Source organism: Ovis canadensis, chromosome 4 (assembly GCF_042477335.2).
Source record: "Ovis canadensis isolate MfBH-ARS-UI-01 breed Bighorn chromosome 4, ARS-UI_OviCan_v2, whole genome shotgun sequence".
NCBI classification, from domain to species: domain Eukaryota; kingdom Metazoa; phylum Chordata; class Mammalia; order Artiodactyla; family Bovidae; genus Ovis; species Ovis canadensis.
Window position 1 is genome coordinate 38631776 of NC_091248.1, and position 13374 is coordinate 38645149.

At 38.9% G+C, this 13374-nt stretch overlaps 1 non-coding gene across 1 annotated transcript; it reads right to left on the reverse strand.

Annotated features, from left to right (window-relative positions):
- Positions 1 to 12214: 12214 nt before the first annotated feature.
- On the reverse strand, positions 12215 to 12286 carry TRNAH-AUG (transfer RNA histidin (anticodon AUG)). Its single transcript has one exon. It is a non-coding gene; the product is annotated as a tRNA-His (tRNA).
- Positions 12287 to 13374: the final 1088 nt, after the last annotated feature.

The window sequence follows — 13374 nt, forward strand, 5'->3', positions numbered from 1 at the left end:
TAGAAGTTCAATAAGCAGTGTAACAATATACACCCTTGATGTACTCCTTTCCTGATTTGGAACCAGTCTGTTGTTCCATGTCCAGTTCGAACTATTGCTTCTTGACCTGTATAGATTTTTCAGGAGGCAGGTCAGGTGGTTTGGTATTCCCATCTCTTGAAGAATTTTCCAGTTTGTTGTGATCCACACAGTCAAAGGCTTTAGCATAGTCAATAAAGCAGATTTTTTTTGGAACTCTCTTGCTTTTTTGATGATTCAGTGGATCTTGGCAATTTGATTTCTGGTTCCTCTGCTTTTTCTAAATCCAGCTTGACCATCTGGAAGTTCATAGTTCATGTATTGTTGAAGCCTGGCTTGGAGAATTTTGAGCATTACTTTACTAGTATGTGAGATGAGTGCAATTGTCCGGTAGTTTGAGCATTCTTTGGCATTGCCTTCCTTTGGGATTGGAGTGAAAACTGACCTTTTCCAGTCCTGTGATCACTGTTGAGTTTTCCAAATTTGCTGGCATATTGAGTGCAGCACTTTCACAGCATCATCTTTCAGGATTTGAAATTCAACTCGAATTCCATCACTTCCATTAGCTTTGATCATAGTGATGCTTTCTAATGTCCACTTAACTTCACATTCCAGGATGTCTGGCTCTAGGTGAGTGATCACACCATCGTGATTATCTGGGTCATGAAGATCTTTTTTTGTATAGTTCTTCTGTGTATTCTTTCCACCTCTTCTTAATATCTTCTGCTTCTGTTAGCTTCATACCAGAAGGAGGTTTAGGTACTGGTCAAAAGGATGGGTTGGCTTTGAATTGTTTCTAGAGCTACATTTCTTCTCTTCTCTCGTTTGTTTCTAATCCCTCAAAGAATTGGGTTGCAACCTGAATGACATCAAGAGACTTACCCAGCCATCCAACTACATTATCTTCCATTGCTTGTTTGTTCAGGGAGAAGACCTTCAACTAAGATAGAAATAAAAACTTTCTATATTCTAGATTTGGAACTATGTATCTTTGGAATGTTTATATCTTTGGAATGTGTAAGTACATCCTTCCACAAAAGTCTCAGAATCTTAGCACAGGGAAGAAGACCTAAAGAAAACATTCTTATTGGGCTCTGAATATCAGCTTTCAATCTCACCAATTTCTGACTATAGAGCTACTAAAAAACAATCTTTTAGAAAAACTTATCGAATTTCAGCTAAGAATGGTAAATATTCCTGGCAGCACTGAACAATCCCATGGATGTAAGAAGCACCTTCAAAGAAAGTGAAGAACATACTACTTTCCTAAGATCCAGTGAAGGGAAAAGTATTAGTCATTCAATCATGTCCAACACTTTGCAACCCATGGACTGTAGCCCACCAGGCTCCTCTGTCCATGCGATTCTCCAGGCAAGAATACTGGAGTGGGTAGCCCTTCTCTTTGCCAGGGGATCGTCCCAACCCAGGGATCGATCCCAAGTCTCCTGCATTGTAGGCAGATTCTTTACCACCTGAGCCACTGAGGAGCCCCCTGAGATCCAGAGCCACACCCAAAAACAAACCAAAAGAAAGACTTAGACAATTTCCCTGAAAGTTGCCAACAGTTGGTAAGACCCTAGCCACAAATGGAGTGAAATCCAGACTTCTGTTCAGCCATTTTTGGGGGGTACTCAACCTGACAGTTAAGCTGCCCAAAGACGCAAAAGCCTGCATGCCCCAGTCCCCGGCAAAAAGTCAAATTCTTAGGACACAGACCAGGAAGCCAAATGGGAGGCAATAGTTGTCCCTGGAGAGGAAAGATCAATAACTGAAGAGTTGAAAGCAACTGACAAGTCACAATTCAGAGATCCAATTTTACAAATTTTTTTTTTCTGGCCAACATGAAAGAAAGGGGGAATGTAAAATTTTGCCTTCCTCTCTCAGCCAGGCAAGAGGAGTAGAGATCTAGGAGAGCTTTGATAATAATTCTCACCCTTTTCCACCTTCTGTCAGTTTTCCTATTATCTTATCTACAGGCTCTGGGACAAGTAGGGTGTCCCAGAAAGCCTCTTCCTGTTCACTAGAAATTATTGAAGAGGAAAAAATCATTTCCCCCTCTATCCTTTATGGTGAATGTTTGGCTACAACCCCTTTCTCTTTGGGCTTCTAAGTGGCTTCACTGTAAAGAATCCACCTGCCAATGCAGGAGACGTGGGTACCATCCCTGAGTTGAGAAGATTCCCTGGAGTAAGAAATGGTAACCCACTCCAGTATTCTTGCCTGAAAAGTCCCATGGACAGAGGATCCTGGCAAGCTGCAATCCATGGGGTTGCAGAGTCAGGAAGAACTTAGTGACTGAATATGTCCATGTACACACACGCCTTTTTCTCTAGAGCACCTGGTAAATAGATAAACTAACCTAGGTCCCATCACTTCAGTTCAGTTCAGTTCAGTCACTCAGTCATGTCTGACTCTTTGCGACACCATGAATCGCAGCACCCCAGGCCTCCCTGTCCATCACCAACTCCCTGAGTTCACTCAGACTCATGTCCATCGAGGCCGTGATGCCATCCAGCCATCTCATCCTCTATCGTCCCCTTTTCCTCCTGCCCCCAATCCCTCCCAGCATCAGAGTCTTTTCCAAGGAGTCAACTCTTCGCATGAGGTGGCCAAAGTACTGGAGTTTCAGCTTTAGCATCAGTCCTTCCAAAGAACACCCAAGGCTGATCTCCTTCAGAGTGGACTGGTTGGATCTCCTCACAGTCCAAGGGACTCTCAAGAGTCTTCTCCAACACCACAGTTCAAAAGCACCAATTCTTTGGGGCTCAGCCTTCTTCACAGTCCAACTCTCACATCCATACATGACCACTGGAAAAACCATAGCCTTGACTAGACGGACCTTAGTTGGCAAAGTAATGTCTCTGCTTTTGAATATACTATCTAGGTTGGTCATAACTTTTCTTCCCATGAGTAAGCATCTTTTAATTTCATGGCTGCAATCACCATCTGCAGTGATTTTGGAGCCCCCAAAAATAAAGTCTGACACTGTTTCCACTCTTTCCGCGTCTATTTCCATGTAGTGATGGGAATGGATGCCATGATCTATGTTTTCTGAATGCTGAGCTTTCAGCCAACTTTTTCACTCTCTTCTTTCACTTTCATCAAGAGGCTTTTTAGTTCCTCTTCATTTTCTGCCATAAGGGTGGTGTCATCTGCATATCTGAGGTGATTAATATTTCTCCCGGCAATCTTGATTCCAGCTTGTGTTTCTTCCAGGCCAGCATTTCTCATGATGTACTCTACGTATAAATTAAATAAGCAGGGTGACAATATACAGCCTTGACGTACTCCTTTTCCTATTTGGAACCAGTCTGTTGTTCCATGTCCAGTTCTAACTGTTGCTTCCTGACCTGCATACAGATTTCTCAAGAGGCAGGTCAGGTGGTCTGGTATTCCCATCTCTTTCAGAATTTTCCACAGTTTATTGTGATCCACACAGTCAAAGGCTTTGGCATAGTCAATAAAGCAGAAATAGATGTTTTTCTGGAACTCTCTTGCTATCACTTCATGGCAAATAGATGGGAAACAGTGGAAACAGTGGCTGACTTTATTTTCTGGGCTCCAAAATCGCTGCAGATGGTAATTGGATTCATGAAATTAAAAGACGCTTACTCCTTGGAAGGAAAGTTAAGACCAACCTAGATAGCATATTCAAAAGCAGAGACATTATTTTGCCAACTAAGGTCCGTCTAGTCAAGGCTATATTTTTTCCTGTGGTCATGTATGGATGTGAGAGTTGAACTGTGAAGAAAGCTGAGTGCCAAAGAATTGGTGCTTTTGAACTGTGGTGTTGGAAAAGACTCTTGAGAGTCCCTTGGACTGCAAGGAGATCCAACCAGTCCATTCTAAAGGAGATCAGTCCTGGGTGTTCTTTGGAAGGACTGATGCTAAAGCTGAAACTCCAGTACTTTGGCCACCTCATGCGAAGAGTTGACTCACTGGAAAAGACCCTGATGCTGCGAGGGATTGGGGGCAGGAAGAGAAGGGGATGGCAGAGGATGAGATGGCTAGATGGCATCACCGACTCAATGGACATGAGTTTGGGTGAATTCCGGGAGTTGGTGATGGACAGGGAGGCCTGGGGTGCTGTGATTCATGGGGTCGCAAAGAGTTGGACACAACTGAGTGACTGAACTGAACTGAAAATATGCATGATAGCCTATTCTCAAGGCATTGAGCTTTATGAGAATCCCCAGAACAGAAAATAATACTTGTCTCATTTCATGTTTATAGGAACATTGTTGTTGTGACCAGACCCTCATGGACAGCCACCATATTAAATGATTCCTACATCAAGAAGCCTGCAATGACCAGCTGCTCATGTCTCCATTCAGTATAAAAGAAGCCTGAACTGTAACTCGGGTAAAATGGCTACTTGGGACTAATCTACCACCTTGTCTGCTGACTTTCTGAATAAAGCTTCTATCAGTTCAGTTCAGTTCAGTTCAGTCGCTCAGTCAGGGTCTTTTCAAATGAGTCAGTTCTTCACATCAGGTGGCCAAAGTATTGGAGTTTCAGCTTCAGCATCAGTCCTTCCAATGAATATTGCAGACTGATTAATTTTAGGATAGACCGGTTGGATCTCCTTGCAGTCCAAGGAACTCTCAAGAGTCTTCTTCAACACCACATGCTAAGTTGCTTCAGTTGTGTCAAACTCTTTGCAGCCTCATGGACCGTAATCCACCAAGCTCCACTATCCATGGGATTTTTCAGACAAGAGTATTGGAGTGGGTTGCCATTTCCTACTCCAGGGGATCTTCCCATCCCAGGGATGAAACCCACATCTCTTATGTCTCCTGCATTGGCAGGTGGGTTCTTTTTATCACTAGCACCACCTGGGAAGTCTTCAAGTTGCTCTTCTTCATCCAAACAACTTGTCTCTGTATTTAGTGGCCTGTTCTGTGGTGAGCAATTTGAGCTTGATGCACGCATGCTAAGCTGCTTCGTCCTGTCGGACTCTTTGGGACCCCATGAACTGTAGCCTGCCAGGCTCCTCTGTCCATGGGATTCTCTAGGCAAGAATACTGGAGTGGGTGGCCATGCCTCCTCCAGGGCATCTTTCCAACCCAGGGGTCAAATCTGCATCTTCTGCAACTCCTGCATTACAGGCTGATTCTTTATCTCTGAGCCACCAGGAAAGCCCTTCGAGCTTGGACTCAGTAATAAAACAGATAACTAAGCTAACTGGAATTAGATTTAAGAAGAAGCTTCCTGCTTTAAGCCTCTAGACTCTTAAGAGACCCACTAGACTTATGGTAAAGGAAAGGCCTTTTAAACTTCCTGTTTATATCTCTATTAGATTTGGCTATAGTGACTGTGGCTGGAATTTCAGCTGAGATCTTTTGCTATGTAAATTTCAATATTTTGCTATACAGGTGACATTTCCTCTGTGATCAGTTAAGCTGATTAGCGAAATCCTTCTACTTAATATATCTGTTTTGTTGTTGTTGTTGTTTAGTTGCTATGTCCTATAGGAAGAGGCTATTTTTGGAGTGGTCAAAGCACAAGTTTTGGGGTTTAGATTTGACTATAAACCCCACTTAGTGGCATGTGGGTTTAGGCAAGATGCTTTAACTAGCTAAGCTTCAGTGATCTCATCTGTAGCCTAGGACAATACTGGACTCTAATAGGGTTGCTATCAGGATTAAATGATATAATGTATTAGTACAGTTCAGTATTAACCATATTGCAAAAGGGAAATAGATCACACATCATAAGCAATGACAAAGTTAGATTCTTATAATGATCATGACATTTTTTTGTGTGTATTAGATACATTTATACCCGAACTTCAAAATTTGAGGTGTTTTTCTATCTTATTTATATGATCTAGCACAGTATCAAATGCGTATGTCATTGTAAATCTATAGTCTAACTGTAAAAGCCTATAGTAATTCTATTTAAATAATATATTTAAGAAAAATAAATTGGTTATTTTGCCCCACAGGGGCCTAAAACATGCCAATGAGTCTATTTATTCTGATAATATAATAGGTTCCATTTAATTACCGTAAAATTTTAATTTTGACTAATTTTCCAAAATGTATTTACTTTGGAATTGGTAGTCATACTCTTCAGCTCACTGTTCCTCCTTCATATATTTTTCATAAAAAAATATAATTGGGACGTATTTCAGTGAGGAAATGTGTAACTTTGATGTAGTCTATATCATTTATTTAAATTAAAGCTTTATGCCATTGTTGATGGTGGAAGTAATTTGAAAGTTTTACAGCTTTGCTCTGCAATCTGACCTTTGCAACACCCCAAAAATGGAACACTTACATGTTATGCTTAAATTCCATTTTACAATATGCTTTGCCATTCTTTTTCAATATAGCATAGTCATTTTAGACAATTGTAAGCTTGACACCTGATTTCACTTTAACAGCACCTGCCTGGAGTATAATTAGCAGTCCATTTTTAAAAAAGGATTTCCATAGAGCACAGATGGCATTCCTCATACCAGACAAGCAATGATGTATGTTTGGAAACCAGCCAAAATGTCTGCAAAAAAATTGTGAGAATTTCAAGACAGGCATCTGAGCAAAAGGAAAAATTTCCCTTTTCTGTCCAAATGAACATCTGTTAAAGCCTATTCTCCTTAACTTTTCTTTCTAGTTTTTTTCTCATCCGACTTCATATATTTTTAGTACAATTTCAAAGACTATAACTACATTTTTGTTTTGAATTATGACACCCACAGACTGCCCCGTTAGAAAGTGTTCCTGAGCGACATTTTAAACAAATTTAGATCTACAGGTATATCTTTGAATGGATGTCATGTCATTTCAATCATGAATTAATTCAACCAATGTTCTTGCTACAACTGAACCCTGCCCCACAGATTTAACAGAAGCTGATGGCTAACAGGAATTCTTGAGCTTGTCCTGCAGAGCAACAGATATAGTAACAGCCCGTAAAATCCCCTCTGCTTTTAAGAAGCCAGTGTTAGCTATTTTTCCTTTCTCTTTTCCTCTAATTGCCTACCAGCTCAGCTTCACGTAGCCCAGCTGTTCTATAAGAACTCGGAGTCAGCTCTTCTCCACCGTGAGCTGGCTAAGACCAGCTGGGACCGCTGATCCTAAAACTGACCTGAGTAGTGTCTCATGAATGGCCTTTGGAAGGCAGAGGACTAGAAAACTCCACCCTCAGATCCTTCTGGGCACCTCTATTTAGAATATGCAGAGGCGAGCAACCCAATGCACCTGTGCAGATGACCTCACCTCTTTCTGCACGAATCATCTTTCCCCAATACTTTGGCCACTTCATGCAAAGAGTTGACTTATTGGAAAAGACTCTGATGCTGGGAGGGATTGGGGGCAGGAAGAGAAGGGGACAACAGAGGATGAGATGGCTGGATGGCATCACCGACTCGATGGACATGAGTTTGAGTAGACTCCGGTAGCTGGTGATGGACAGGGAGGCCTGGCGTGCTGCGATTTATGGGGTCGCAGAGTCGGGCACGACTGAGGGACTGAACTGAACTGAACTGAGGACACCCTGCTCATTCCATAAACATTCCAACCCTCTTGGCTTCAGGGAAGCAGAGCTAAGTCTTGTTTTCTGTTTCCGTGTTTGACTGCCTTGTATATAAACTCTTTCTCGATTGTAAACCTTGGTTTCTCAGCATTTGGCTTGTTGCGTGTAGGGCAAAGGAAACTAGTAACCTTGTCAGCTTAGGGGCGATGTTATATAATGGAGCAAATCATGCTCCCAGGTTGCCTGCCACCCGAGGATGTCACTTACTTCACAATTATCAAGCAGTTTTACAATGAACACTCTGGTCACAGGTGTTGACTATCTAATAATTTGAGGCAGGAGTGTCCTTTCTAATTCACGTGGATTCAGGGTATAGGCTGGTAGCCGGGCTTCCAAGGACAGTTGAAGGTGCTGGAGACAGAGTAATGAATCCGAAAAACAGTCCTTGCTCTCAGGAAGCCTGTAGTCAATAAGGGTGAAAACTCAGTAGATATTTACCTAACAGCTGAAAAACAAACAAACCAAACCAAACTTGGGGACACCCCTTGGCGGTCCAATGGCTAAAACTCTGTACTCCCGATGCAGAGGGCCCAGGTTCAATCCCTGGTCAGGGAGCTAGATCCCACATGCTGCAACTAAGAGTTCCCATGCCAGAACTAAGGAACTGGCCTGTTGCAAGGAAGATCCCTTGTGATGCAACTATGATCCATCACAGATAAATATTTTTTAAATAAAGAAAAAATAATACTATTTAAAGGGGTAGAATGTTGATGGGTGGTGCCATTTTATTTAAGATCAGGGATTGCCTATATAAGGAAGTGGAGGTCTAAAGGAAGTGAGGGAGTAAGTCTAAGACGTATGTGGTCAGAGCATTCCAGGCAGAGGGATTAGGGAATGCAGGCCTCAATGGGAGAAGCATGAACTCAGTGTGGTCAAGGGTAGGCAGGTAGCCAAGAGTGCTTGGAGCTGAGGCTGTGCAGAAAAAGTATTGGCAGACAAGTCACCAGTTTGTAGTCAGATTTGACTGTCTGGAGCCCAGGTAGAGGCTTTGGTATTGTATGCAAAATGGGGACATGGTCTGATTTGCCTTTTAAAAACATCTGCAAAGGTTTCATTATGGACTACAGCTTTCACTTGAAATTTTATATTTGCAAGAGTCTCCATGAGCCACTTATTAATCTTATTTGCATTTTAAAAGGACTGCAGTGTGGAGAATTGAATATAGCGAAATAATACAAATGAGAAGGACAACCATTTTCATGTGTTTAATTTCCCTAAATAGTTTGTAATTGACTTCAGCGTAGGACCACTGCATTCTTCTGTCTTTCTGCCCAGAGAAACACCTGTATCTTCAAATTCTGTTTGGAAAAGAGTAACTATTTTATAGGAACTTATTAGTGAAATGATTTTGTTTTAATTGTGAGTAAACTTTCTTTAAATAAGTTCATCAAAATTACTTTGAATATCTTTAAAAGTCACCTTTAAATTAATTTTTATAATTTGATTATTCATTGGAGAATGACAAAGGAAACTGTAGCTACCCTCAAATATCTAAAAGAAGTAAAAGGAACAAATTTTTTATGTGCTCTAATAAAGTTCCATGTAATGGTCTAACAAACTTAAAAAAAAATTATATTTTGAGTACGAAGCAGGAATAAAATAAATGATTAAAGTGAATTTCAATATATAGAGCATTAATGGTCATGTTCATCATTGGTTTTGCTACAGTTCTTGAAAAATCTGTTGGAAGAAATACAATGATAGTTGTGCATGTGCTTAGTCATGTCCAGCTCTTCCTGATTCCATGGACTGTAGCCCAGGCTCCTCTGTCCAGGCAAGAATACTGGACTGGGTTGCCATTTCCTTCCCCAGGGATCAAACCGGCATCTCTTGCATTGGTGGGTGGGCTCTTTACCACTGGGGCACCTAGGAAACCCATAATGATAGTAAAATACATAGAAATGATGAATAATAGATGTCAGCCAGCCCTCGTCAAGTGCTTCCTCTCTTAAAGACACCTTGACTGTCCTTACCTAGCACTCAAGGGATGTAAATGGGTTTCTGCATTAACCAAATGCAGTTAAGTATATAGAAGTGTGGACTGAGTAAATATATAGAAGTGTTAAATACACAGTCATTTCAAATGTGCTCTAAGATGAAGGAATATAGGAACAGAAATCAACAACAATATATAAAATGATGCCGCAGAGCACTACATGTAATTAGTATACACATATTTATTGACTGAGTGAATTGAATTGACTAATAATCAAATATTAACTAAGAAACCTTGGGAAAAAACAAAGAAAATTTAAGCCAAAATAGTTTTGAGTAAGTTCTTTGGTTTACAGTATCAGAAGGGTACCTAGGTTTCTCCATAAGGGTATTCTTTAATAATTTAAATTTTGCCATTAGGTTTAATATGCTTTTAAAAAAAACTTCATGAGAAATGATTTCTATTTGGCTCTCATAGCAACTTCTGTAATGCCTTGCAAGCACTAGGAAAATTTTAATAAATAATTTTATTTATTAAAAATTACAATTAATTATCACCAGTAATTTCATAAATAATGTTGGCAATCACACAGGCTCTTTAATATATCTGTAAGTCAGTTTTGATGGCTCTTTTTAAAAAATAATTAAAGATCAAAAAAAAGTTTTTCTTAAAATTACTGTTTCTTCTTCTTAGGGGCTCAGTTCACATTCCCCTCTCCTCCCTGTCTGTTTTCATTGCAATCAAGGAAAGTTTACTGCATTCGTACTTCTTAAAGGTATATTTTTAATCTTTGCAATTGTATCATCCAGTGTTTTATCAATGGCTATGTGACTCGCTTAGAAGACATGACTGGTAACTTCTAGAAGAACTTTTATTTCTAAAGTATTTCTCATTAGAAAATACTTGTCATTATGTAGAGTTTAAATTTTCCTATTTTTTAAGAGAGAAAAATGGTGTTTATTGTATATTTTCATAAGCATATTACTGCCAGTAGAGGGAGAAAATGTTTTAATGGAAATGTTGAGATTTGTTTTTGTTATTGCTATTTTCCTTAAGCCCAAAGTCTAAAAATTTTTAATAATAATTATATTTGTTAATATTAAGATATCATATGCACAGTCTCCTATTACATGGAACAGTGTAACTATTTTGTATTTAAAATGATGCTTTAATAAAGGCAAAAATATTGACTGTGATTTTTAATTTAAAATTTTAATTAAATTTTTAATGTTTAATTTTTAATAAAGGTGAAAATTTTGACTTCCCTGGTGGCTCAGACAGTAAAGTCTCTGCCTACAATGTGGGAGACCTGGGTTCGATCCCTGGGTCGGGAAGATCCTCTGCAGAAGAAAATGGCAACCCATTTCAGTACTCTTGCCTGGAAAATCCCATGGACGAAGGAACCTGGTAGGCAACAGTCCATGGGACTGCAAAGAGTCGAACATGACTGAGTGACTTCACTTTCACTTTCACTGACTGTGAATAAAATAAAATATACATTCATTTGGTCTATGGTTTTTTATAAGAAATGAGGCTTTTTTTCTTATATTAATTACTGTTTTTGCAACTGAAATAGTAAAATTGAGAATTTTTCATTTCATAATTTTATAGGCATCTAATATATGACAGAAAATTAATACATTTAATATGTAAAACCTTATCAATTCATTACAAAACAAACAGACCAATTAAAAAGTACTAGGGATCCAAGCAATGATTTTAAAAATATAATTGTCAATAAACACAATAAGATGTTCAACATTATTAGAAATTAAAAGCAAATTAAAACATGCTTTTCCTTCAGCTTAAAAGTAATAATAACTATGATGGTAATTATTGACATAAATATAGTGAAATAAGTGTAGTAGGTATGTAAGTGGATATTTTTAGGTGGGAAATCAGCAATCTGTATAAAAATTCCTAACAACAAGCACATTTCCTTGTCCCAAATAACCTACATCTTATAAAATCACTTCATGGGAAAAATCAGATTTTGCAAAGAGGAATGTAAAAAGTAGTTCATTTCAATATTATGTAGGGAATACTTGGGGGGGCAGTAAATATTCACTATAAGGTATTTATTAAATATTGCATATGCATCCACTTAAGGGAATACTATTTAGGTATTAAATAAGCTTATATTATTAAAACCAAACCAAACAGTTTACAGAGCAGAGTGTATGCTATGTTTCAACTGTTACTCAAAATATACATTTTTACTGATAAATACTTTCTAAAATTTGTGTAATAAAAACTTTGTTACCTATGTATATTCTGAGAACACATGCACAGCATTTCTCCTCAGGAAACATCTACACATGATTTAAACATTGCTAAGTAAGCCTAAATCCAGTTAAAGAGGCCTGCACAATTTCATGTCACTAATACATTTTAGTAATCAGGGTAACAGTAAGGGTTCTGCTAGAGTCTTCATGAGGCTACCAGATAAGAGTGTGGTCACAATTAAGCACCATTTCATTTAATCAATCTGACCTGTGGTGGTCTGTTGTCAAACTGAACATTTCACAAGTCATTCCCACACTTACTTTATGTAATGTCCTTCAGGAGTATATTAAAACTGTGAACATGAACGTGAAGTCGCTCAGTCGTGTCCGACTCTTTGAGAGTCCCCATGGACTGTAGCCTACCAAGCTCCTCTGTCCAAGGGATTTTCCAGGCAATAGTACTGGAGTGGATTGCCATTTCCTTCTCCAAGGGATCTTCCCAACCCAGGGATCGAACCTGGGTCTCCCGCATCATAGACAGACGCTTTACCATCTGAGCCACCAGGGATGTCTATTAAAACTGTGGTTGGGGTTATTTTAAATGAGTTTAGTTTTTTTTTTTTTTTTAAAGGCAAGCTTGGTTCTCAAGCCTCTGCAGAGGAACATATAGGCTAACAACCATACATGAGTATGGGAAGTAGGAAGTAATTGGGGTCATATTAGTAATAGGGTAAAAATACGTGGATCAGTTTTTGGAAAAGCTTTGTAGTGTTTGTCCCTCTAAATCTTATGGGAAAAATCACTCTAACTATGACTCCATACTATTTTCAGAGAAAGGTACTTTCATGCCATTATAAATGTCTATGGAGTTACAAAGTCTGCCACCGAATTATATGGAAAGGGCATTATGTGAAAAGATACCATGGAAAGCTAGGATCCTAGTGGAGAATTAAAACAAGTAAAGTTCTTTTAAATGCTGTCATTTCTGGAATAAATTAAACCTGATACTATGTGAGAATGTCTTAAGTTCCCTTCAAGGATGTTGAGTAAGGATGTTGAGGCACCTGTTTTAAGATAACACAAAATATTCTAAAAAGACAGAGTTTTTCCAATTAAAATTAATCTAGCTTGCTTGCTTACCTATCAGTGTGCCGTTATTTTGCTCAAGTGTTCAAGCATCTTATGTGGTATATCATTTTAACACACTGTGAATAAAAATGATGCCCCTTTTGGTCAGCCAGTGGCCTATCCTGTCTGGTGATTCTTAATGTTCTCTGTAGTCAAATTTCATTACATCATTTTAGAACAGCTCACAACTCCCTAATAAAGGCATGGTCCACAGTACAAATGCTTCACATTTCCTAAATGTCATATCAATTCAGAATTACTTTTTCCTATTTCATTTATCATGCTAAATTGTAATTTCTATTTGGCCATAGTCCTTAACTTTCCTTTTAGCTACTCCTAAGCTGTACTTTCCTCTTATTTCTGGAAATTATTTTCCTGCTGAAATGAATTATTCTCCACTTTGTCCCTACAGAACTCAATTTAATTTTTATCTTTCCACTTCTCCAATTTGTCAAGATGCTTTGAATTTAAATTCTACAATAAGAAAGTCAATCCCCTCAAGTAGATGTCGTCGGTACAAATGTAATG